This window comes from Corvus moneduloides, chromosome 1 (assembly GCF_009650955.1).
Source record: "Corvus moneduloides isolate bCorMon1 chromosome 1, bCorMon1.pri, whole genome shotgun sequence".
Taxonomy (NCBI): domain Eukaryota; kingdom Metazoa; phylum Chordata; class Aves; order Passeriformes; family Corvidae; genus Corvus; species Corvus moneduloides.
The window spans coordinates 35,346,902-35,374,106 of NC_045476.1; the positions used below are offsets into that span (position 1 = coordinate 35,346,902).

The 27,205-nt window shown below is 42.2% G+C and overlaps 1 long non-coding RNA gene across 1 annotated transcript in view; it reads left to right on the forward strand.

Annotated features, from left to right (window-relative positions):
- The first annotated feature begins 18,091 nt into the window (after positions 1 to 18,091).
- The window catches only part of LOC116442354, a 67,483-nt gene continuing 58,369 nt past the window's right edge, over positions 18,092 to 27,205 (forward strand). Inside the window, exons 1-2 of the long non-coding RNA XR_004239527.1 lie at positions 18,092 to 18,190; positions 20,267 to 20,313. This is a non-coding gene — a long non-coding RNA (uncharacterized LOC116442354). The remainder of the gene's footprint in view (positions 18,191 to 20,266; positions 20,314 to 27,205) is intronic.

Consider the following 27,205-nt stretch of genomic DNA (forward strand, 5'->3'; position numbering starts at 1 on the left):
TCTTCTCCTCTAATTTGAAGGTATTGGAAATCTGTAAGAACCTCAGGTTTTAATCTAGAAGTTCACAGATATGTAGAAATTGTTTCTGGGTATGCGGAAATGCCCATCAGTCTGAGAGGCAGAAACAACCTAAACCTGAGCAGACCATGTAAATTATTTTGCCCTCATATGCACACATAAACTGGGCTGGCTGCTGATGGCTAACTGTTCTTCCAAAATGTAAACACCAGAGAATCCAGTCTCTTTCTTGTTTGTATTCAAGCTGGTAGTTGAAGTATTCACCCAGAAAATAGGGGGTCAGAGCTTCCTGGCCCAGGGTTGCAGGGAGGTCTGCTTCCCAGCTGGATTCTCAGCCTGGCATTGCCTCCTGTGTGTCAGTACCCATGAGTTGGGCATGATGCTTTCTTTCGGCCTTGCTGGATGGTCTGGCTCGTGATGAAGCTCCATCCTACTGGAGTGCCTCCAGGGCAGCAGGGCCCTGAGCCTCACTCACCTTTCCTGCCCAATTCACGCCCATGTGTCAGGAGAGGGTCAGAACATGCAGCTTACAAAGTTTCTAGGGGCAGTCATCCTCTGCTTCTGGTTTGTGGAGGAGCACAGTGTACCCACTGATCTGGAGGGAAAGCAGGACCATGACTGCTGCTCAGAGACTTAATCCTGGCCTGTGCTGACTATGAAGGCCTCCTTAGGTTAAACAAGCCCTGGTTGAAAACCAGACACTTTGCTACCAGCTCCCTGCTGGTTGCATTCTGCAAGGAAGCAGGGACTGGGCTGTTTCTGCCCAAAGCTTTATTTGGGAGACTTGGGCTAGTGAAAAACTTGCAAGGCATCCTTGTGTTTTGTTGTGGCTGAGGACTGGGAACCAAATCGCCTTTCCTCAGCAGGTTTTGGGCAGCAGAGAGACTTACTGTATGTCCTGATGCTCTAAGTCCAAGAGGAACGTGGGGCAAGCAGGCTGACTTCAGCCTTGGCCATGGAGGTTAAAGCCGATGGATGTTTTACCTGTCATTTGTGTCTGAAGCCACCGTTGCTCGATGACCTCGGCGCAGGCAGTGTGAGGTGACGATGACGAAAGAACTCTCCGAGGAGGCGTAGGTGCGGCTCAGATGTGCCGGTTTCGGTGGTATCCAGGTTCTGCAGAGCCCTGGGGCTCCCTGGGGAGTTGGATGGCTGATGCCGGAAGACTCCTAGGGGATGAGGGGCGGCCGTTCCCGCCGTCAGCGCTAGGTGGCGATAACCCCCCGGCGAAGGCCGGTCGCGGAGCGACGAAGCCAGCGGGGGTGCGGAATCCGGGATGAAGGATGCGCCGCCAAGCCGTGGGGATGCGGCGGCCGGGGCAGCCCGCATCTCCTACGAGAAAAAAACCCAAAACCAAACAACCCAACTGACTGCCTCACTTCTACTCGATCAGATCAAACTTGAGTAAGTGAGGGGTTTAAATATTGCTTTTCCTTCACTCACCTCGGGCTAGAAGGCATCTGGTCTGGCACAGGCGACTGTAGCGAATACAATTAAAATTGATTGAGTGCAAATGTTTTAATTGTATGATGTTTTGTCATTGATAATCTCAATAAGATAATTAAATTAGGGATAATGGGAACATGTTTGGGGACATTTAGGACCCATTCAGACATAATGGGTTCAAAATGTCTCAGCAGAACCAAATCACAGGGGCTCATTGACAATGCTTCCCCTGTGTCCAGGGTGCCTAGAAGCCATACTGTGCCTACTGCTGGGTTTATGACACAGGAAAGGGGCTCCCCAATTCGTGTGGCATTACATGTGTGTGGGGATATCCACATGTGTCTGTACTTCCAGGGCAGCAGCCTCTCTTCCAGTTCCCTCAAAAATTCACTGAGGTTCAGCTGTGTTCCTCCCCATACCATTTCACTTACAGCCCCTCATCGCTGTTGGCCCCACCAAGTCATGACACTTTCTGTCCACACTGCCCCTTCCCTGGCTGTCCACAGCAGAGGGGAAGAGCTAGGTAGGGGCTGTTCTGGCAACCCATTTCTATCCCCTCATCTGAACATGACCTTTGGTGTGAAAAGATTGACACTTCTTTCACGTGCTCTCTCAGCTTTTATTTTCAGCTCCCATTTTTCAGGGAAGTTTTTTTGTTTTGGTTTGGGTTTGATTTGGTTTTCTTTTCTTAATTTTTAAATTGGCTGATGAATCTGTGTATTTAGTCATCTTCAGTGGACTTTTTTTCCCAGTACACACAAGGATCAAACCATTGTATCTTAATAATTTTATGGACAAGGTATTCCCATAGTTCCATGTGAGAAATCAACCATGAGTTCAGCTCTCTTCAATTATGACTGAAGGTAGGCAAAGAAAATGAGGGCATTAGGATATTGAGTCCCCTTTCTACGGATTTTCTATGATCTTATCAGAAATAATATTCTGGATCCTAGTAGCAAAATTTTGCATAATGTTTTTCTCCTGCAGCAGTTAATTTTGCAGCCCTCAGTTTCTTTTAAAAGCCCCTTTCTAGCCCCACAACGGCTGTAGTCCTGGACTTTCTGTTAGCCCAAACCCAAATCCTAGGGTGATTCACAAGCCAGGACACTAATCCACCGAGACAAATGACACTGCCAGTATGAGCTCTTAATTATTTTTTGAGATACTTTTTCAGGCACTTCAGCACTGTTGCTGGTAGTTTGTTCACTAGGAACCCTAGTCCTTTACTTTAATTGTCCATAGGCCAGTTCACCCCACTTCATGCCCTCCATCCCAAGCCTTCCCCATGTCTCAGATGAAGATCCTAACCTCAGCCCTTCCTTTCTTTGGTGCATTTCTTACATTCCATCCCTTCCCAGGCTGCAGCTGCAGGTTTTATCATTCTAGCATCCACCCATTCCCATGTCAGTTTATTTTGTAATCAATGAAAATATCTTCAAATATACTGGGACTTTTTTGTCCTAGGAAAGAGTAATGGAAGTTCAATGATTATCCAGTTTGGAGACATCTGTTTAAGCAGTCCCTTGCTAAGTAATGTTTTGGTGAAGGCCCTGCCTTTTCTCAAGCAGATCATTAGTTCAGATGCACTGCATTTTATGTAACAGTTAAGTTAAAATTTCATTAGAGTGGGGAGGAAGTGAATTAGCTAGCTAGTAAATATGGGGAGAATAATCCAAGCTTTCCCACATGTCCAGTGGAGCTTTTGGTGTGGCCTGAAGCATTCAGGGAGATGTGTGTGACCCAGTGTCAGTCAGCAGCTGGTGGCCCCTAGCATTGGCAATTCAGCAGTCTAGTTTCATCTCCTTTGGGTCAGCCATACATCTCAGTGACCTGTGAGGAGAAAACTAGATAGAAGTGCACCACATTAGCAGCTGAGGACAGAAAATCAATATAAAGTCCTAGTACACTGGCAGTCAAGTAACTGTCTAGAAATACAATATTTTCTCTTGGTGCTCCCTGGAAATGTTGATGTTTCAATAAACTCTGAGAGCAAACTATGAAAAAAATGGGGGAGAGAAGTTCTGGCCTAAAGCTTCAACAGACAAAAGTGGTGCTGTGATTTGAATGTATCTACTGTGATTTGAATTTATCTCATTATATAGTCTGATCTAAACATGATTTACATATCCAATCAAAAAATAGCATGACTTTCTGTCTAAATTAAGACTATACTCACTGGAGGTGAACACATAAAACCTGAGTTGCCTTCAGGAAACTCCTCAAACTTGTATGTTTTCCTTAGAGAACAATATGACTAATTGAATGGGGTCTAGTGTTCAAGAATTACATGTGCCCATAGATCATCAAAATCCATGACTTGCACTGGAATTTTTTTTCTTTTTCTCTTGTACCCTGTGCAGAAACCTTTAAGTCTTGGAACAAAAAATGGGACTTATTGATAGATCTATACCAAAGTATATTAGGACACAGAGCTGATCTCTACCCATGACACCGAACAAAATTTCAGGAAATTTCTTTGATCAGAAAGGCAGACCAGTCAAAATAGATCAAGAATTGGTGCTTGTATGCACAGGCAGTAGTGTTACTTCATTTTACTTTTAGGAATTGCTGTAACTTAGTCACAGAAGTGGCATTTGGGGCTCCCATGCAAACCCATTTGACACCAATAAGTTACTAATTCTCCCATTTTGCCTGAGTATTTGACTCAAGGCACCAGGGAAACACAAAGAAAACCCTAAAGGGAATGTTGTGCCGTAAACGTCCTATCAAAGTCACATGAATCAAACCTTAAACTAAACATGAAATTCCCATCCTGGCTAGCAGGCACTACCTGACTGTGAAATAATTGAGGGCTGGATTGCTGCTGCTCACCCAGCTGCTCAGTGGGACAAGCTGGTAGAGTAGTGCATCTCCCCATCCCAAAGCCTGCCTGAGCTGTAGCAGTAAAATTATAAAGAGCTGTGTCCAGACAGACCCCCATACATTGTGAAAGCTGTACTCATTTATCCCAGCTGAGTTTCTGTCCTTTTAAGTACACTTAGCAATCAGCATTTGTCCCTGTGGTACTTGCCTTTGTGGATGCCCACTAAACACAGTGACTGGTGTGGTAAAGAAAGTACCTGGTAGGCAAACATTGTATGTCTACTTTTCGTGCTACTTTGTGTTAACACTCTTGGAAGAGGGGAATCCAGTTGAGAGAACTCATGGAGAAACCTCCTCTCATGCCTTTAGGACTTCTCTTCCTCTCTTTCCCCCACAGAGGGCCAGTGAGGATCTGTGGCAGTCCTGCCCAGCTTGCAACAAATTTGAGGTGTATGGAGCCAGAAGTGAGCTCAGGCTGCAACATAGAGGAGTCTCCTCAGGGCCATGCAGTGGAATTGCCAGCAATGAAAGTTAGATTTGTAAGTTGGACTGAAGAGCTCATCCGGCATTTTGGAAAACCTGAGGCTCTGAGCCAGAGCGAGCCATTATGTGGGCCAGTCATGGAGAAGCAGAAAACGTTGTCTTCCAGTTTCTTCCCCCAGTGCTGACAACCTTCCCTAGGTATCTTGTGAGCCATTTTCCCCTCCTGCTGTTACACAAAGCATGAATGTGGAGAGCATGACCTGGGCTTGTGGAGCTCAGGGCAGAAGGAAGAATTGTGGTTTTGGGTGGAAGATGGGAAGCCCTGCAGATCTCTTCCCCACAGATTCCCTCATCTACTTCTACTCTTACTGGAAGAGCCTGGGAGAAAATTTAATATGAGGTAAACACATATTTTTGCCCTATCTGTGGGCTCCACTATGTTTTCTTGAAGATGAGCTGTTAATAGGCATGTGAGTTTATCCAAGAGCTTTTATCTGGTGCAGATAATCCCTTAGATTACTTCTTTCCTCTCCTTCTCCTCCTAGAAAGTATCTTTGAGACAAGTCCCTTTCCCTGCACTTATCCCAAATGTACACTTATGTTATTATGAAGACAATGTGCCTTGTGATTAACTTCTGCTTTTATGTTTTTCCTTTTCATTTTCTAATTTAGCTGATTAACCTCATACTTGTTTTATCTTCCCATTACCTGAAGGAGTTATGTATTCCTCTTGCAGAAAGTCAGTCAAGCATCAAGCCTGTCTACTGTGAGTTTCTCCCTGCATAAATATTTTATAATGAGCTGAAAATAGCACAACATCCAATAAAAAATTAGAAATTTAGGTTAGATTTATGTTTATCCCTTTAGGAAAAAAGTAACAGTCAAGGGAAGTTGAATGTTTAACCAAGTTTAGGATACTGAGTGAAACAGCTGTTGGTATTTAATACTGCTTTATTGACCTCTTTCACTCATTTATGCCTTTGGAAGCCAAATGACCTTCTTTTTCAGTGGAAATTTCTGGGCATGAAGTAATATTGTGGTGACTAAAATAGCTGCTGCTCACTTTTATCAGAGAACAGGAACAAAAAGGACTTAAATGTATGTGTAAAAAGCTCAGTGATGAACCCATTTACGAAACTTTATACAAGTGCTCTTCTTTTAGCCATGGCTTTTTAGAAGATGTGATTTTGAACTATATTTCAACAAAATATCTCATTTTCTGGGTACCATTCCCCTTTTAGAGATCCTTGCTTGTTTTCTAACATCTGTACCTTCCTTGCTTGCAGTGTTCTTCCTCCACAACTCACTCCCTTTTTTGTTAGACCCAGGGATTCTCTTCCCACTTCCCTCTTCCCTCTCTTCCCTCTTCAGGAGGACTGATTTTAACCAAGAAGGGTAGTAGCAGGAATGTAAGAGTGCCATCCTGACAGGGGAGGTCCTCTGCTGTCCGCCTACTGAGACTCTCAGTGACTGGGGCTGAGTGGGTGGCAAAGCAAAGAGATGAGGTTAAAACTGTATTTTTACTTGTATGTAGAAAAGAATAAATATGAGTCAAAGCAAAACTTTTCCATAGTCCTGAAGGATGTGTCATCAGAGATGGATGGGGTGGATTGCTTAGCAAGAACTCTTTGCAAAGAGTTCAGCGGATGCCTGGGCAACTGTTTTAGAGTAGACACAGCTCCTAGATAGTTAAAATTAACAGAAACATATCTCACTCTGTATGTATACACAAAAAGAGCAGCCCTTGTCTGGGAGAGCTTACAGTCCATGCCTAATTGATTGCCATGTGTTTTTCATTTAAACTCATTGTTAAAATGGAAGAAAGAGCAGTGACATCTTTAAAAAAATGTTTCAAAATATCTTGCATTGGTTTTGGACTCAGATATAATTGACTGGGGAGAGTGGTAGGCCCAAGCTGTCCTGTGCTAGCAGGGCTCCAGACAAGCCATATACATGATAGTCCTTTCTTACCCTCCTACAATATCCAGCTCCCACTGAAGTCAACAGCCACCTCATGAGGGGTCATTGCTTGGTATCTCCATATGTGATATCTGAACCAGATGGAAGCTGTAAAGTACAAGGCACAACCATTGTTCTTTTTGACACAGAAATGAGACTATCTAGGCCAATGGAAATCCTTTCTACCCACAAAAGTCCTAGTTTCCTATATTATGACCTATATCAATAATATTAAAACTCAAAGCTATACTGTTACACTGATGACTTTGTTCCATTGACTGTACAGCTCAGTCAGTACCTATAAAATTGCAGGATGCATTTAAAGTAATTCAATTAGATTTAATTGAATTAAAACTACTATTAAATTCTGCCAAAGGTAAGTCTGTATAATTTTTTTCTAATAACTCAAAAAGCTCAAGTCTGGATGAGTTTAAAATAATAATCCTGCAAGAGAATATGATTGAATAAGTAAGAACATACAAACATTTAGAAGTCCAAATAGATATGAAACTGAACTTTATATATCACATAAATCAGTCATTACAGAAATGGAAATCAATTAGGTGGGGTTTGCTCAACCTCATTTTTGCTCTGCTTTTAAGTATTTAAAGAAAGATTGATTTCGTGCCGTTTTAATTGGCTTAATCCAGCTAAGTGTGGAGGTTCCTGTGTTAACATTAAAAAAACAGTTTCTTATCCTCTGGCCATGGGCAAAGTCTTAGAGCTCTTTCCCAAAGTTGTAGCAATCGCTGACACTGAAGACCTTGTATTTCCTAGTATAGCATTTTAAGCAGCTGCTCTGCTACAGTTTTTTTAAGACTTCCAGATACCCTGAGCCAATCATTCAGTTTTCAGCCAACTCTTCCATTCCTTCCTTTCTGTCTCTCTGGTTGCAGACATGCAGTGGGCCAGTCAAACAATAGGAAAATGAATTAAGGGGATTTCAGCCCCGAGATCTTTTTCCATGGAGGCAAAAAGGCAATAAGGAGCCATTCCCTGTGGTGCTGGTGAGACTTCAAATTTTTAGCAACTGGTTGCTTTTGTCGCAAGCAGGGAACTGAACACACACTATTAAATACCAAAAAAGTGCCAGTCATTTCTGTTTTCCATTGTACAGCAGGAAGGATAAGTTGCTTTACATCTTCTGTAGCCAGTTATAGCTGTTAGGTACAGCTTGTATGTCTCTGATATAGCATGGGCATGCCCAGGTAACTGAGGGGCAGAGTGCTGATGGAAACAAGCTGGGAGTCAAATGATGGGGTGGGACTGCAGCCTCAGATGTAGCACTAGTTTTGTCTAGTAGCCTGTTTTGTCTTGTAGCCTGTCTCCTGGGTAGGTGTGCAAGATGTTTACCAGTAAAAGTTGTCTTCCAGCAATTACTCGTAACTGCAACATGAGGAGGTAGTCACTGGGAAACGAAGTAGGTTGTAGCTTTGCTTGGATGCTCATGGAAATAATTTGTTAAAAACTATGAAAGAAGAGAGCCTGAGAGACCTGATTCAAGAAACTTCTATTATACAGAATATATTTGCGTAGCCTTCGTCATTCTGCTGGCAACACAGTGTTTGTCTGGTCCTGCCCCTTTGTTGGCTGCACAGGGTCATGCATTGCTTCATCAGATCTTTTTCTTGTCAAACAAGAATAGTTTCCCCTGTAGATGGCTCTGTTTTCCCACACAATTTCGTGAGTGCTCCTGCTTTAGAAATACCACACAAGTGAGATTGAGCTATGTCTATATTTTCCTGTTCCAGTGGGTGTTGTGTTCAGAAAGCAGTCATTGGGATTGGACGCTCTTTAACATGCCGGGTCTGAAGACATCTACATTGTGAATAGTCAGTCACTTTCCAAAAAAATATTTCTTGGTGCTTGATTTAGGACTTATATTTAAGAGCAAAGGTTCAATGTGTGTGCCTAATAATTCCTGCTTGAGCTACTCTGGGCTGCAGCAGCTGGTGTCAAGTACTGTTCAGAAGGATGAGGGTCTGTCGAAATTTCTGTGCTGCATCTCCTAACCTGCCGTGGATTTTGCCACTACCTGTGGCATCTCCAGTGATATTAGGGTGCCTGGGGTTAGGCAACTGGAGTAAATCCAGAGTTTTCAGCTTTTTGTGTGTGGGGAAAAGAATATCTTTCTGTTTAAGAAAAAAAGAGAGGGAAAGTTTTCACTAATTTTCTTTCTAGCACCTGCAGACCAGAAGCTATTGGTGGAGGATGAACAGACGTTGTGACTGCTCACCTTTAGCAAAGCTTAAATATTTAGTGAAATGCTGGACAGAGGGATTGTAATGTTTAAATCTTGGTGTTCAAGAATAGAGCCTGAGCCCTAAACCAAATGTAATGATAGCAGTGAGACCTTTCTAGGGTGCAGAATGAATGCTGTCTAAATGCAGACAAGGGGTTATAATACCTGGTGTTAATTCCTCCTTAATGCCACTGTTGAACTACCTCAGAGAACACCTTTGTTTTGTACTGCTGTGTGCTGGTGGTAGAAATTATCCTACAGTGAAACTAGCAACCCACCTGAGCTCACCCAGCCTGCCTGCCTGCTAAAAATGAAACTGTGAACCAAAAAAAACTTTGGAAGAGATGAGAAAGCTCTGACAACTCTCAGGCTCCTGAACTGTCCATGGCATTTTGTCACTGATGATATACTGAGACATCCATTCAATCCTTGCACAAATTTCTATCCGTTTAGCAAATGCGATAACTCAGAGATACTGAAACTGGAGATTATCTCTTCTAGTTTCCATCAACAGCAGGAACTTGAGGTGGGAGTGCAGGGTGAGTTGCTCGTGCCGAGTGCTGGGACTTCCCGTCACAAGCTGCTGGCTGGGACTCACCTCTATGAAGAGGAAATGAAATCACCAACCTGCAGTCACTGGGAAGAAACTTGGCAGAAGGTGCTATAGGAAGGTCTAGTAAGGTCACCTGAAGTGCACTCTGGGCATCAACGTTGCAGAGGTGTGTGTGGGATGGATTTGACTACACTCTCAAAATAATTGTGAATGTAAAACCAGACCTGAGCTGGGGTACACCCTGAAGTATTGCCCCAAATACATAAACCATTTGAGGTTGAGCTCAGTCTCTCCTGTTTGCAAATACTGCTACCAACAAAGACCCTTCCTAGAGGCATTGTTTTCCTGATAAATCTGCACAAGTATAGAAAAGATAGATCATAGAAGGAACCTAGTTGTGTAAACAGTGCAAGACTTATTAAAGATTAAATTATTGTAAATTATACATTACTTTTAAATTATTACCTAGAGAGATCTAAATACCCAAGAACTTTTCAGAAAGGGCAAACAAAATGATTACAGGTTGGAAAGTATCTTATAGTAGGAGAGATTCCAGCTATTTAGTTTAGTAAAGAGACTAATGAGAAGCGACATGACAAAGGTATATAAAATAATGCGTGGCATAAAGAAGGTCAGCAGGTGCTCCTATTTATCCTGTCTTGTGAAAGAGACACAGGAGGATACCTAATTCAATTAAAAGGCAATAAATTTTAAAACGGTAAAGAAAATGCCCTTTTATGTCACATATAGTTAATCTGTGGAACTCACTGCCACAGTAAGTAAAGACTTTTAGTTGAATTCAAAAATCTATTAAGTAGCTAAAAAAAGACAGAATTGTCAAAAACATCCAAGTTCTATTTTCAGAAGTAATTTGGGATCATATGTACGAAGAAATGTAAGCACCATGCTGAGCTACTTGCTGGGTAATACATAGACCATCCTTATTGCAGGGGACAGACTGCCAAGTTTCGATCTTGCCTTTTTCAATTGAAGAATTAGGACTTTTTATTAAACCGAACATCCGAAGAAAGAAAATGTTCCCTTTTGGGGTACCAGCAAAGCTCTGGGGTGAGGTATGCTGTGGTGGGGCACAAATATTGCCTCAGTCAGAGGAGGGATTTGAGTTTAGGTCTGTAATATTTATACTATGTCTTTGGATTGCCACTCTGCTGATTGTAATCCCCCCGCTGCCATGGGAATTCTTTATTTCTTGGACAGCTTCATACTGCTGGTATGTATATAGGTGTGATCTGGGCATCTCACTCCTCTCATCCTCAAGGCCTCAGGGAGGGGGTCGTCAAGTACTTAATTTTTGAAGCCCAGATGAGCATAGGGATGTGGCAGACATCAAGCCAATATTGTAATGCTCCAGGATGTGTACATGAAACTGGGAAACCTGAAAATCAACCACAGGTACCCAGGGAAGGCAGGTAGGGACTGAACAGGGAGAGCAGTGTTTGGTTCTGTGTTTGTATTACATTTTTGCTATTTATAATTATGTTTTCAGTGTATCCTGGTTCTTCACTGGAAAGAATCATATATGCCTTCTCAAAATAAGATTTGAGCACTTACGTAGGCTTTTTAGAAAATGCTGTCTTAAATGATGCTTTCATTAGAATACCCATGTTATTCTAATGTAATAACGAGACAACTGAGGAATAGCAGGAAAAATGAGAATATGGGAGACAGCTTCCTCAGGACGGTTCTTGTTTTCTATGTCTGCTTTATGCAATGGAGATTGACTACCTTGGAGCCAAGTGGTTTCAGATCTAAATGGAAAATGTGTTTCCTGATTCATTCTCCTCTGACTCACTCAACAGTAGATGCACAACATAGGAAAGGAGATGTTCACACAAATTAAGTGTTGCAGGGAGGATTGGGAGTGTTGAGATAAATTTCTGGCTTTTGCAACTCTACAGAATTTCTAATATCTCCTTTCTTTTAATTTCTGCATGTTTAAAAAATGGATAGTCCTTTTGCTGTCTGACTTTGTCATGTTCATTCAGTGTACAAATGTCAGGAAACAACTTTCTATGTGAATGTAGTTCTGTAGTTAATACTGGAAATAGAAATAAGTGTAATTAAAAAGCATCTTGGGACTTCTATAGGAGCTGAAAGGATTTAGGTACTCAGAATTCAAAATTCTACTTAAAATGCTATTGGCATGTGAGTGATTAGCTAGAGATTTTTAGTGACTTTATCGTATATTATATTTAGTAATTCTGGACTCAGGATAGGGAAGGTCCTCATGGATCATGAGGTCCAGACTCCTGATATTTCAGGCAGTCACATCATATATTCCTCTTCATTTATCAGGCTGAGTTTTAAAACTAGTTAGGATTTTTGCTTCCCACCCCATTGTAGGAGTTGAGTCTCTTCCAGAATTTGGCTTTCTGGGTGCCTGAAAACTCTCTTGAAGCATGATGCAGAGGACAAATAATAGTGACAATTAATGACAGAGAAGATTACTTATGAATACTCATGTTGTAGTCCGTGAAAAGAGGAAATACAAGGAAATAGAGTTTAGGTTCACATGAGGTGATCCATTTCCAGCAGAGGAGGTAAAAGCAATATCCTGGGCAAAGCATCAGTGCAACTTCATAGGAAATACTGCACATGGCCCTAGACACTCGTGAGCACAGGAGGACAGGACAGATAGTGTACCCAGAAAAATAAAAACCTTCGGAGAGGGGACTGCAAGAGCAAAATTTACTGGGTCTAGCAAAAAGACATCTGTGAAGAGGCTATAATTACTGTCTGTGTACATGAGAGGAATGAAGACCAATGAGGAAAAATTGTTGTTTAGCCTAAAATAAAACGTTGGCGTGAGAACAGCCGACCATAAAAGAGTTTGGCTGGAAATTGGATATTGAAAGTTGGGGTGTTCTGGCATGGCTTTCCAATGGCAGCAGGGACAGCAGCAAACCTGTCTGCTCTCTAGATTGCTCTTGGTCACTCTCTGAAAGACTAAATTTGCAACATTCAACTATGACAGCATCAGTGATTCAGAAAATCTCTACTGACATAATTTCTAAAGTAAATGTATGTAAATTCCACTGCAACTTTACAAAGCTGGGTTTTATATACTAACCCAACAGATTCAACTTCCTCTCTTCTAGCATGTACTGTTCTGCTGTTACTACAGAGAGATTACTCTCCCTTCTTCGTCTCTGTCCTGCCAACCTAAAATACAAGAAACACTATTTATAAGACAGATTCACTGAATCCAAAACATCTGTGATGTGAACCTGGCTAGTTTGAACAGATATTTCTTGAGAATATGAATAATCAGGATAATTTTTTCCCTGTCTTTTGAGCTAATTTTTTTTCTAGTTTTGTTTGTATCCACCATCATTTCAACTCTGTTCATTTGAGTATGTTGAGATTAAATTCAGTTAAGAAAATAATTAGTGTATATAAGTTGATACATTCTGTGCTAGAGCTGGCTTCAATACAAAGGACATACCAGCCTAATTCTAGTTTATTTTCAGTACTTTGGTTCATAATGGAAATGACTGACATCTGGCAGTGCTGATGGGTACTCTAACAGTATATATTTCACCAATTATATTTTTAAGATAAGACTCTTTCTTATTAAGATAGCCTTCCCATATTATATGGAAAACTGCCCTTTGATCCAAGATATCTCTGTTTTTTTGGAGGCAAAGAAATGTGTATAGGATTTGAATGCAGCCAAAGGAAAAAAAAACCCCAAACCTGCTTCAATAAAGTTCTCTTCCTCTCATAGACTGGTGGCTTCTGTGATCCACAACATGCAGGTGACATGACCCAGGCTGTCACTACCCAATGGTACAGTGGGTCAGCTTAGGGAGAGGCGTGGAAAGACTGCCAAAAAGATTTCCACACCTCAGTGGGGTACAATGCTGAGTTCTGTGCCCTCATCACTAAAGCTTGGAAAGCATGCATGCAACAGGACAACAAATCTGAGGGACTTAAGTCCTGAGACAGATCCTTATTCCTGAGATGAAAGAGCTAAAACTTTTAACTTCTCCTTCACACAGACTTGAGTTCTGCAAGGATATGTCATAGAAACAGGTGTTTTCCTCTGCCAAAGGAGGAAAAGAACTACTTGAAGGGCAAGGAAGAAACAAAGTAAAGAGCACTAAACAATTCAGAACTTCTTTCCAAGAAGACCTCACCATAAACAGCATGCTGTCTCCATCTCTGTGGAGATCATATAGAGGGAACCAGACCCTTTCTTTTGCTTCTGACATCACTACAATGACATAAATGTAAGTGGTATAAATGGCCTTCTTTACATGGTCTGAATGTACTTACCAATTTTAGCATCAAAGTACAAAATGAGAAGAATAATATTTTCCTTACTCTTTCAGTACTCAAAATGCTAAATCCTTAAGGGAAAGGAGATTTACCAGGGATTTAGATAAGATCTGAGCATCTTCCCACAAAGTGAGGTAGGCAAATGGAATGGAGGGGTTTGGGCTCTTCAGGAGGGATAGAAGGAGCACATGAGGTAGAGGAGTTGCAGTGTCTGTAAGGGAGAGGTTTGACTGCACAGCCCTTAGTCATAGGGGTGATGTGAATGAGAGCCTCTGGGTGAGGATTAGAGACATGGTAGGCAAAGCAGGTATCATGGTGCCTATTATCTATTGCTCAGGCAAGATACTTGTTGAAGATGGGCACCTGACTAATAGGCATGAAGAAAAAGCAAGGATGTTCAATGCTTTTAATTGTCTCAGTCTCTAATAACACTGATAGACCTTGGGCTGCCTGGTCCCCTGAGCCAGAGGACCACGCGTGTGGAAGCAGTGACTTTCCTTTCATAGACAATGAAGTTGTAAGGGACCAGCGGTATCAGCTGAATGTTTACAAGTCCATGGGGTTTTGATGGGCTTCATCCTAGAGTAATGGAGTTAGTGGATGTTATGGCAGGAACCTTCTCAATCACCTACCAAAGTTCTTGGGAGTCTGGGAAGATTCCTGCTGACAGGAAGCTAGCCAGTGTTACTACAGTCTACACAAAGGGCATGAGGGAAGACCCAGGAAATTGCAGACTGTTAGTTTAACTTCAGTGCCTGAAAAATGATGGAGACAATCATACTGGGTGCTGCTGAAGGACATTTAAAGAAAAATGCAATCATCAGACACAGCTAACATCAGTTCACAAAGGGACAGTCTTGTTTAATTAACTTAATGTCCTTCTATGATTAGGTCACCTGCCTAGTGAATGAAAGGGCAGCAGTGGATGTAGTTTTTCTGGATTTTAATAAGTCTTTTTATACTGTCCCTCACAGTATCCTTCTGGGCAGCTTGTCCAGATGTTGTGCACGATGAACAGGTGGACAGTGCACTGGGTGAAGGACTGACTGGAGGGCAGAGCTCTCAAAGAGCTGAAATGACTGGGGCTATAAATGTCTGGCAACCAGTCACCAGGGTGTTGACTCTCTTGAGGGACAAGAGCCCTTGCAGAGGGATCTGGATAGGTTGGAGCATTGGCAAATCATCAGTGGCATGAACCTGTACAAGAACAATTCTGCATCTGAGGTGAAGTAACTCTGGATGAAGGTGCCTATTGGGAGAGGAGTGGCTGGAGAGCAACCCCACAGAAAGAGGACTGGGGTGCTGGCTGACAGGAGGCTCAGTAGGAGCAGCGTGTGCCCTGGCAGCCAGGAAAGCAAACCTCATCCTGGAGTGCATAAAATGTAACACAACCAGCTGGTCAAAAGAGGGGAATATCCCACTGTATTTAGCACTGGTGCAGCCTCACCTTGAGTATTGTGCGCAGTCCTAAGCCCCATCATTTTAAAAGGATGTGAAGGTCCCTGAATGCATTCAGAGAAGAGCACCAAAGATGTGAGAGGGCTGGAAGACATGCCCTGTGAAGAGTGGCTGAGGACAGGGTTTGTCTAGTTTGGTGAGAAGAAGACTGAGGGACAACCTCAGGGTCAAAGCTGCATCCATCAGGGAAGGTTTGGAGTTGATATGAGGAAACATATCTATTGAGAGGGTGCCAAACCCTGGAGCAGGCATCCTGGATAGAGTGTTAATGCCCCAAACCTGTCGGTGTTTAAGAGGCAGTTGGATGATGCCCTGAACTTGTGGTCAGGCAGTTGGACTAGGTAATTGGTGTATGTCCCATCTAGCTGAACTCTGCTCTCCCTCTCCTCTGCAAAAGGTTAGTGGCAAAAATGAGCTGTGGAAGTTTTACCATTTGGCTGAAGTGCATTTTGTATCCCATATAAACACAAAAAATTGGTGTGTTTAACAGAAGATCTATGCAGCTTGGTTTCAGTGGGGAAAGGGAGTATGACAGTGATAGCAGAAGTGGGCTATCTTTGCCATTTGGAAGAGTTGTTGCTTGCCTGGCTCTGCTTTGGGCATGGATCTGAATGTTCTAGATCTGAAAATGACCAACCTTTCTACCACACCACTGTAACCTCCACTTACTGGTTTTTCAAAGCCGGTGTTGTTTCTGTGGCAGTCCTTTGGCACCAGCCAGCCAAGCCCATGGCTCTGGTTACACTTTGGCTTTCCTCCAGGCTGTGGCTGCAGAAACCACCCCTTGTATCCCCCCAAAACTGAGTATGTGTCCCTGGTCCTCACTACGTGACCTCATGGAAATTATCCCTGGTCTGCAGAGAGGGAATAGCTAATAGGGGTGGTCCCTGGGCTGCAGAGTTGGTTTCTGCCATGGCTTAAGAGAAGAGGAATAGCACAAGGTTATTGGGAGCTGAATGGCAGAAGAGGCATGACGAATGCCCAGCAGCTGTACCTAGTGCATCAGTGTGTACTTCTAGGGAAAGGAGGAGATACTAAGAAGAATGGCATAGAATAGAATAGTATAGTTCAGGCAAAAGGGACCTGTAATGACCATCCAGTCCAACTACTTGACAGCTTCAGGGCTGACCTAAAATTACAGTTTTCAGTACATTGTCCTAAAGCCTCCTAAATTCTGTCAGGGTTGGGGCATTTCTTGTATAGCTTTTGTAGAAAATATATGACTGGCCTGGGTGGAATTACGTCTGCCAAGGTCTGTTGCTGTTCAGTGTCTGGTGAGTCTCGGGGTAGTTCGGTGACTGCCATCAGCATTGCTCAAATGAGACACATGATGGTTGGTGGACGAAGGTTGGAAATGGGTCATTTTGCACAGAGCAGTTGTGGGCTCTCCATAGGTCTCCATGTGGTCATGGTGGTCTGATCATATGGTTTGGTTTTCAGATGTACAGCTTGGGTGAAAAGACAGAGAAGAAGGCAAGGAAAAATCAAACAGAAGAATTTGGGATTTCGTATTTCTCGTGTATTCAGGAGAGAGGATGGATGCTTCTGCATTGTGACAGGATTCCAAAACTGAGTACAAGATTTTATGATCTGGTTTAAACTCAGAAAAGCAAAGCAAGCTAAGTCTCTGTGCATAAACCAGAAAGAATTTAGAAGGTTCAAAATATTCCCAGAAACGAGATTAAAACCAAACGAGGCTAGATGTTGATGCCAAAAAATGGATGTATTTTATTTAATAGTAAAAGAGGCGAAGAGAAGGGAAGAGAAAAGAAAGAAAGAAATGGAAAAAAGAAGTGTGTATGGGGGTGGGGGGACAGGGAGAGGTGACAGGGGTTAGGTGGAAGCAAATCACCCATCCGAGGGTCCCAACAAGGTCTCGTTGCTCCCCTCCATCTGGTCTGCTGGTGGTGAGGGTCTCCTGTCGCCGCCGTGGCCACGGCGCCACTCGCCACCACACCACACACCAGAGAGTGCAGAATCCCGTGGATTAATGTACGCTGTGGGCCAGGTGGGAATGGCCACGTGCCTCCTCTTGCAGGGGCTGGCTTGACACACTGTCCCTTGCAACACTGAGGCTCTGTTGCCTCATCTCTGGTGCAGGGTCTGGGGACCCCTTTGGGGGGCCCCTGTGATGGGCCATGTCACCCCTTCTGCTGTGGATGAGCTTCCCCCCCTGGGTGAGGGTCCCTCAGCTGGGCTCCTCTGCACAGGGGAGGATGGGCAGTCACTGCGCCTCTCACCAGAGGCGTTTCCAGCACGCACCCAAAGCCTCTCCTCCCTCCCCCCTTTGGTGCAGGGGGTCTGTGCCAGCCTGGCAGCTGATTGCCCTGGGGCTGTGGTCTCCACCTTGGAGGTGTTAAGCCGGTGCTCTGTGAATGTCCCCAGCCCTGAGTTGTTATCTTATCTTTGTCAGCGAGCAGTGTAAGGCCTCAGTCAGGGCCCCATTCAGGGTGCCATAGTCTCCTCTGCAGCTTTTGTAATACAGTTTTAAAAGTCCTCTAAGAAAATGTTTAAGTCATAAACTATAATATTTCAGTCTCTGATACAAGGTAAGAACTGTACCCTCAGGGCAATCCATCCCCAAATCACCCTCTGTGTTTATATGCTTGGTAGAAATTTAATCTAAATCCCTTAGATTGTATAGTGACACACTAAGGGCATTCTTAGTACCATCAGAATTTCTCATGGTGTGACTATTCTGAGGAGGCTGTAGGTATGCAAAAGTCATGTAAAGAAAGAAATAGGCACACTTAAAATTCCTAATATTTTAGAGAGGGGATGAAATGCTGTTCTCTCTTCCAGAGCTTTCCCAGAGCCCGTTTTCAGAGAAGGAATGGTGCCTCAAGAGGATGAGAGTAGAAAGAGTTCAGTCCTTCAGCTTGGGATGGAGCAGATTATCCGGAATGGTATGTTAAACTATGTTTACTCATAAGAGTGAGAACTACAGATCTACAGATATGCAGGAAAAAAGTGAGAAGTGGAAGTGCTCAAAAATGGGAATACGTGTCACTTTGCGATATAGTTTAGTGGGTTATGGGTTCAAGGGTTGGACTTGGAGGTCTTTTTCAAAACTAATAGTTCTAATTTTCCTCCATTGAAAATCTGTATGGAAAAACCCGCTTGAAAGAAATCAGACTATATTAATTTGCTTAGCTGTGCCTTTGATGCACATAGGTTTGGAGTTTGTTTGTATATACTTAACGGAGATGCAAAACATCTCCTTCACCATATGCCTTCTCAAGAATAAGGTGAAGGGTGTGATGGAGCTGAGGATACTGAGAACCCACTGGCACAGGAGCAGTGTGTCCCAGCAATAGGACTCCCATGAAGGCACAGCAGACTTACAGCTGCCCACAAAGAAAAAGTGCAGGCCTGCTTCCCTGACAGGGATTAGAGAAATCTTCCCTAATTTTCCAGCCCACACAGAGGTTTTCAGCCCACAAGTGTTCCCACCGACAGCCCTAAAGGCACCACAGACTGACAGAGAGAAATTACAATTCTGTAGTCTTTCGCCTTGTGATTTCTCTTTCCTTTTTCTTGCTGACTTGTTCTGACTGGGAAGATTTTTTCCCCATAGTTTTGAAAGGTGATATTTCTTCTTAAAGGATCATGAGAGCAAAGGGTCAAATCCTTGCCTTGTTTTTGTTTTCTCCTTTGTGTGTTGGATGCATTCACTGGCTCATGTTCCAGAGTTGTGATTGGCATCAAATCTGGCAGTGACAATTGTCTCTACTGATCTCTAGACTTCATTAAATTAGATAGTTAACATTCAGAAAAAGGCTTTGCTAGTTTCTGCCAAAGTGAATTTCCTTGATTTCCTCCTTAGGCTTTTTCCTCCCCTGCCTGGCCCTGTTGTGGTTTTCTGAGCTGACACAACACAGTAATGGCTTTTTGTGAGTTTCTTGCAGGTCACCTTCCAGCTCGGGGCTGGGGCAGAAGATTGAGGTAGGCAGGACTCAGGAGCATGCCCCAGCCCTGAGGGGCTGCACAGCCAGCTGAAGTAGCCCCTTGTCTTGCAAAGGGGTCAGGATGTACTACTAGCCTTTATTTTCAGTTTGACTCCTGCACCTGAAGTAAGAGAGGTTGTTTGCATCCTGCACTCCCTGGAAACCCTGCAGGTAACCACAGAGCATGGGTGGTTACTAATGCCTACCGTTAGTAGGGAGTGAGAGGCAAGGCTCATTTGCTCTGTGCAGACAGAAATTTACTGCTTTTGTGATAAAACGACTTTGTAAGAACCCATGATGGTAATTTTTCTTTAGCATTCCATTAAGTTTTCACTGATTTTAAGACTATCGTAATGCAACACTGAGGTCCTGGTAGGCAGTGGGTTTCCTTTGATGCAGACATGTGCTCTATTCATTCTGCTAACTCTCTAGAGCTGGTGATGATGTGGAGGCTTTCACTCTTGTCACCTCAAAGCAAGTTCATGCAGCTGACCCTCAGAAAAATAGTTTTAACCCTTTATAATTGTGTATGTCTCAGAAATCATGGAGAAGTAAGCACACAACTTCATTAAGAACCCAAGGTGTTATGCTACTCCTACTGAAGCATGTGGAAAGCCCATCAAAAGAAAACCACTCCTGACCTGGCATTCAAAACTCCTCCAGCAGAAAGGTTGCATGCACAGCATAAAGATTAGATATCCGTCCTGGGTCTCAGCCTAGTGTGAAGCAGAATAACAAGTAGTAAAATCACTTTTTGAAATATGTGCAAGGTTCATGGCATGCAATACTCTAACTAAAAAAATTCCGGTTTTGCTGATATGCTTTTTTGGATATTGATAATAAGTGATGAAAGTGCTTGCACACAGGGTAACAGCAGATATGGATCTTCCAGTCAGAAAATCTTCACATCCACCAAGATCTGCATCAATTTTCAAAGCTGTAGTTGTTCATGCTTATAATGGGGAGATTTTAAAGATTATTGATCAGTGTTTGATGCTAATTAGCATTTCTAAAAAGGTGTTTTTTCCTTACTAGCTGTCCTTTCTTGAACAGATCCACATGAAACCTTCCCACTCAGTAAGGTAAGCATCGAGACAGTACTTATCCTTCATCCCCATGGTTCACTGCATGAACTCTGCCATCCTGACCACTGTTTTTTGGCAGGCTTTTGTGGATTGTTTTTACTCACTCTTTGCTCACAAACTATAAGTGCGCAGCAGAGGCATACGCACACATTAACCGGGTAATGTAAGAATGGCCTCCAAATTATAGGTACTCTGTCTGGGTTGCCAAAATGTGGGTTGGTCTTTATATGCAGTTGGGCACCTAGGGTATGGCTGTGGTTTTTACAGAGTTTTGCTAGTAGCCTGTAATATGTTAGACAAAGATTACCTCTAGTGCAGTTGTGCTGGAGGGTCAAAATGTGTGTGAAACAGGAACTGAGAAACTGAATCAAGCTTTGTGATTATTTTAGTCTAATTTCATATGGAAATAAGGTTTCAGGCATCCCACTTATTTGGGTGTATGTGCATGTGTGTCTTCCTGCTCCCTGGGTGCTTCCTGGACCCACTGGCCCGGTCTGATAGTGAAGATGGATTATCTCTTGGTTAATTAATGAATGTAATTAATGGACATGGTGGGAGAGAAAGGAGGAACAGTACTGGTGCCTTCTCTTAGAAGAGAGACTTCAAAGTGAATGCAGTTCTTGCTAGAGGTGGGATAAGCCACCCTGGAGCATGGTGCCTTGGGAAACCACCCATCTGAGCTCCTGCTCATTCCACTGTTCCCATCCTCACATTCAGTGGCTGTGAACACCCATGGTGGTGGCTGGAGACTGGTTCTCATGCAGATTTGTTGATCTTATTACTATTGCCACAGGTTTCATGGGTGCATCTTCAATACTACTGCACATATACAACAAGGACAGATGTTATTTACTAAGTGTTTTGAGATCTGTATGTTTGATGCTTTTATTCTAGGACAGGGAAAAGGCACACTGAAACCAATTTGATTTCAAAAGAGAATGGTCTGGGTGATGCTGGTATCGAATTTAGTGACAGCAAGGCTGTGGTAAACATCTTCCTTCAAAAATATTGAACTCTGTTCTCAGGCTGGAAAGCAATGATGAGTGATGCTGTAGCAACATAATTCATTATATTCAACATAATTCATATATTCATTCTAACTGCTGAATTGTCGGTGCCAATGCAAGGTGAAGTTTCTAATTATAAAGACTTATTCTGGTGACTTTGGACTGTATTTCTTTGAACGTAAAATATGTGTGATATTTTTCTTTCTGTCAAAGAAATTGAAGGTGTCTCTTTACCTAAAAAGAAAAGAAAAAGTCCCCAGGAGAGTATCAGAGGATCAATTTTTCAGCATGGGATTATACAGTTTGGCTGTATAGGCTTAAGGCTTTTAATTTGCTTACACATAGATAGACTTACTTGAGCTCTATACATCACCAGATCAATGCAAATCTATTTAATAGAAACTTGGGTCAATATTAAAAGAATTCCATTAACCAGCAATAAGGACCCTGAAATAATATGATTACTATAGGCTTCCAAGCACACATAAAGAATCAAGGATTTTCTTCATACTAAGCTGAAACAATACTATTGTGGAAATCCCTCCTCTGCTCCCTGCCTCCTGAAAAGTAAGAATGAATAAGGATAGAAGAGGCTGTACAGATTTTTTAATGTCATTAATATTGTCTCTTTAGGTCAGCACCTCCGAGACATGCTAATAGTGAATGCTTCTGCAGCTTGTGGTAGAGAAAGTGTGATGGGCAGAAAAGGTTTGGGCAATTACTCCGGGGGAAGAAGAGCGAAATCAATGGATTCTGAAGGACACAAAGCAAATGTGATATTTCCAGAAGATAAAGTTGATTTTTTTTTTTTTTTAAATCTTTATTTTCGCCATGGTAAGTAAGGAAAAGAATAAATGTTCTCTTCCTATTGTTTTGAACAGCAAGTCCCATATTGCGGTCCTACTGAATTAACTTTTGAAGGATAAGTTTCCTATGACTGCAGGCCACAAATATGAAATCTGCAATGCAGAATATAATTCTGAGGCTCATAGTTTGGTAGTAGGAAATCAAGATTGGCCTGGAAAAAGTTACCACTTCGCCTGAATGGAGGCTACTGTCGGAAACCCCCACTGGTTTATTTTGTGTGACAGATTTCTCTTATAAGCAGCAAAGAGACTTAAAGAGGCCAAAAGGACATCTTCTAGTTAGATTAAGCCTGGGGATTTGCAAGCAAATTGCAAGCAGTGTGCATTAGCAGTCTAAACCAGAGACTTGGACGCCTAATTCTCCTTAACCAATCTTGGGCATCCCCTCTGCTGGGAAGAGCAAAATGAGAACTGGCAAAAAACAGATACTGGGAGGAAATGGATACAGTATCCTGGCCATCTGCATTGAACTGGCCACAAAATGGTGGTGTCTGACTGTCCAAGGTTTCTAGTAGAAACTCAAAATTAGAGGCCATGTAGAAAAAAATATAAAGTTTACAAGGTGCAGAATCAGGTAAAGAATTGTGCTTTAGGTCAGCATTCTGCAAGCATTTGTTGTAGCTTCTTTGTAATGAGTTAAAAAAGGATTTTGGGATGGCATTTGGGGAAGTATTGGAGGTAGATGTGCAGGTCTGAAAAGTGTAAAATCATGAGACTGGTTTGCAGAGATAGTCACCTCGTTCCAAAGGTGCTGAGCCAGCTGGGCAAGAGGGATTTGGAAGGTCTGGGATCCATGCTCAAAAGTTGTATTTGAGATAGGGCATCCATGAGTTAGGGAAGGATCAGGAGTGGAAACAGGGTAATTTGCACCTGGACCTTCTAGAGAAGGTTTTAAACCCTTCCATGCCAAGGCACAGAAGGCCACAGCCTCCACTTTCCCCTGTTTCCCAGGATCTCTGCCTCCCCCTGAGTATTTTACAGCTAGTAAACTTTCTCCTCAACTTCAAGTGCAAAGAGTTTTTCTCTCCCTCTTTTTTTTTTTTTTTAAGGAGAGTGTATAGAAATTAGATGCTGCCACCCAGGACACTATTGTTTTAAAATGCAGTCTATGAAACACAGTGCTGCCTCCCCAGGCTGTGCAAGAATGCCAAGGATAGTTCTAAATACCAAGATATTAACCATTTCCAGCAAAGTCAACACCATTCTCCATCAGGTTGCAGGTGTAGGCAAATGGTTCAGCAGAAGCTGAATCCTTCCTCCTGCTTGGCTTACTTGCTTGAAGGAACTTTATAGGGCAATAGCAGCCAAAAATCTCCTTTTTCCTAATATAAGGTTCTGCTTCCAGTAGGGCAACTCACTGGTAATTTTGTAGTTTTCCCTTTTCCAGCAAGCCCTGTCTAATATAGGCAAGACTTAGATAGATAGACTTCCCCAGGCTAATTTAGGCATTTTGTCTTCTTGCACTTTAATTTTCAGTCTATATTTTGCTACTTGGTCTGCATTTCTTTAAAGAGAAACCTACTACTTTAGCTTTGTCCCCAACCACTGCTTGCTCAGAGCATCTTGGACTTGACATTTAGAGATAAAATAACCTCCTTCATGTTAACCCTTTCATTTTTTAAAAAGTATTTGTGTTTTAAAGCATTTTCATCTGCTTTCTTCTCCTTACCTGCTATTTTGCAAAGTAAACTCCATAGAATGAAAATATTTAGTAAGTAGGTATTTTTCTTTTCTGTTTTTCAAACTAGCTGAACTTTGCTGTTCCAGAGAGACTTGGATGAGCCATATTTTATGTGGATTTAGGGAATAGGCTGTGTGAGGAGCAAAGTTGTGTTCCTAAGTAAAAATACTTTTCAATAGAAGTTTTAAGGATTGTGTATGTAACCTGTGAACAGCAGCTCATTCTTTTGAATTATAATATGGGATATTATGTCCTGAATGACATGACAGTCTTTGGGTTTCATGGCAAGTTATCGTCAGGCTGTGAGAAAGCATATTCTGGAGGTTTTTCACACTCCCCTAGCCCCACTGGTGCTGGGACTCAGGGTCTCCTCATGAGAAGTGCTAATGCAAAATGCATTGGCACTTGCTGGCGAGAGAGTTGGGCCTCTTGGTACGTGGGTTACTTGTCCCTTTTCAGCCCATGGGATACAGGTCAAACCTCTCATTACAGGAGGAAGGAAGGGCAATAATCTTGTGATTTAATGCTGCACAGCAATAGTATTGTTTTAAGCTATTTCTCTGTTGATTCCCCCATTTTCCACTTGTCAGAGTAGATACCTCTGTGGTCTCAAGATGGAAATTGCTGAATAAATAAAAGCTGGAAAGCTGGTCTCTGTGCAGCAGTAAAATCTTAGTATTGGAAATCGATGTCTATCAATAAGGTTAATTATTAAAATTTGAAAAGCATTTGGGCAGCAAGGACTGTCTAATATATTCAGGTCCTGGTGTTAGCTCACACTGAGAACGAAGGCTTTTCTCTTTCCCTTTAACATGTTACAAACAGTTAATTTAGCTGATTTAGCTATTCCTTTCATCCACAACTCCTAAGCTGTGCACCTTCAGCAGTCCTTTCACTGTGAGGGTCTGATATTTGTGTGCTTGTTTTTATAAATAAGGCTGCTTGCATTCAGATTCCTCAACATGGATCTAGAAAGCTCAGTGCATATCTTCATATACCTGTCCTTATTCTCCCCAACCTGTGTTCTCCTACTAAGCCATAACCTCCCAAACTCTGCTCTTGATGGCCTGTACTGCAGTAGTATCCTCAAACACCCTCCAAGACAGGGCAGATGTAAATAATTAATTATAATTTAGAGCCTAAGCTCTAAATGCAAGAGGGTAACATTGTTCCAAAGTGCGTAAGATAACACCTGCTGAATAATGCTGCTTTCACACAGTCTAATTCTTTACTGCTGTTCTCCAAGCATTAGCCTAAACAAGCCAGAGACATAAAGGCATTTTTGAAACTTTGCTGCCCAGCAAAGTCTCTGTCATTTTTCTCTGTTGCAGAAATCAGATTTGGAAACTTTTGCCTTCCAAATCGTAGCACTGCCTGTTTTATCTGAAGTAACCTTTAATGGAGCGCCCATTGATTCCTCAAGGACACTTCCTTATGTCAGCTATGTCTCATTGTTTGGGAATTTGTTCTGATAAACACTGCAAATGTTACTGTGTTAAATTTTATTCCTTTACTTGTAACTGTGTCCCTTTGGACCACCTACACCCTTTCCATGGAGCTCTGGAGGGCTGTGGAAGATGAACACCATTTTGTGAACACATTATTCCAGATGTACTCTGTACCCTCACAGGGTGAGAGCAGTGCAATACAGTTCTTTGGACATTTTCCTCCTGCTTTAAGTTTTCAGGCAGCTCTGGAAAGATAATTACCATTTTGACATCACCTATCTGGGAATGTTGATTACTTAAACACTGTTCTTGTTGACTTTACTCCCTTTAGCTGTTTTTGATCTAGACATGCTTTGCTTTTTGTTTGTGTGCTTGTCGCAGAGACAGGGTGTGTTTCTTTAGAATATGTATTTTCTCATTTATTAAAACCTCATATTGTGGCAAGAGACATATCTGGTAAAAAACCCAAAATATTTAAGAAAACAGGGTTGATAATGCATGGAAGTGATTCTTTATGGTATTAGGTATTCTGGGTTAATGGTTCTGGATTCTTCTTACCTGAGAAAATCAGAATTATCACCCTAAAATAGAATTTATAACCATGCATGAGATTATTTTGTAAAAGGAAATATTGTTTGGATTTCAAAGAAATGTCATGCAAGAATAGCAGAGTGAGAAAAGTAGCACAGCAAGTTGAAAGCCATGGTTTAAGATGCAGCTAGAGGGGTACAACTGCCTGCATGAGGCTTGTGTGGGGACACCTCTGCAGTGGGTTGAGAGGTAAAAGATTCTCTTGTTGCTATTGGAGCCAGCAATTTTTGCCATACTTGTTTTGGTTGGGTTTTTCCCCCCACTGAAAATAGATTACTGTTTCCCTCAAGTACTTTGTTAACACTGGAATAATAATCAGTATGTCTTTTATGTGACAGAGTACCTGTCTTAGCCATACAGACAATAAAGGGGCTAAGATGTGCTTGAGCTGAACATAAACACTGGAAAGGATAATGTTTTTCGTTAAGTGCTTAGTGCTTCTGGCTGAGCAGAGTGGATACCATGAGCCACTTGCAGAGATGTTCAAGGCCAACGCGTCTTTCATAAGCAGCTAAATTAAGCCTATAAATCTTGCATGAATGAAAGATATGCTCATGTTCACAGATGCAACAGGTGAAAGTCTATTAAAAAATAACAATGCATGTTTTAAATAGCCTGAGAAATTCAGTCTCCTCTATTCATTTTTCACTGCATTTATAATTGTTTTCTTCTCTTCGGCTTATCTGATGGGGAAGATCTGCTTGATTGCTGATGTCCCAATGCAGCTTCATCCTTACAGTCATTTGTCCACTATTATCAGCAGATGTAGCAGAGCTCTTGGTCCTCTGTGGGGCTGGTGTCTCCCAGGAACCTCAGGCAGCCCTCTGATACTCTTTTTCGTTTACAAACTGGCTTCGATAATGAGTTACCTGCTTGTGGAAAGCAGTGATTCTCTAGTAGGAAGATACCCCTACCTCTAACAATATTTTTGCATCAATTTAATCACAATGTTCAGTTCTCCCCCACCCATAATATTCTGCTAGATTTTCTGCATAAATTTTGGAATGAACTGAAGAGACGCCATAAGGGCAAAGCCTGCTCATGAGCATACTGATTTAAATCTAGGCCAATTTAATTGAAGCTAATCTTGTTCCAGACATGTCAAGAGCAGAACTGTGTTTTACTGATTTTTGGAGTCTGGAGTAAAAGAGCAATAGACTGCCTTTCTGTGGGCAAACTAATATGTACTGATAAAGTCTGCTAAAAAAAGGTAAACATTTATGGGGGTGGTTGATTTCTTATCACAATACTGGATACTGTAAGTTTATACTGGAAGGGTAAACCATTATGAGAATG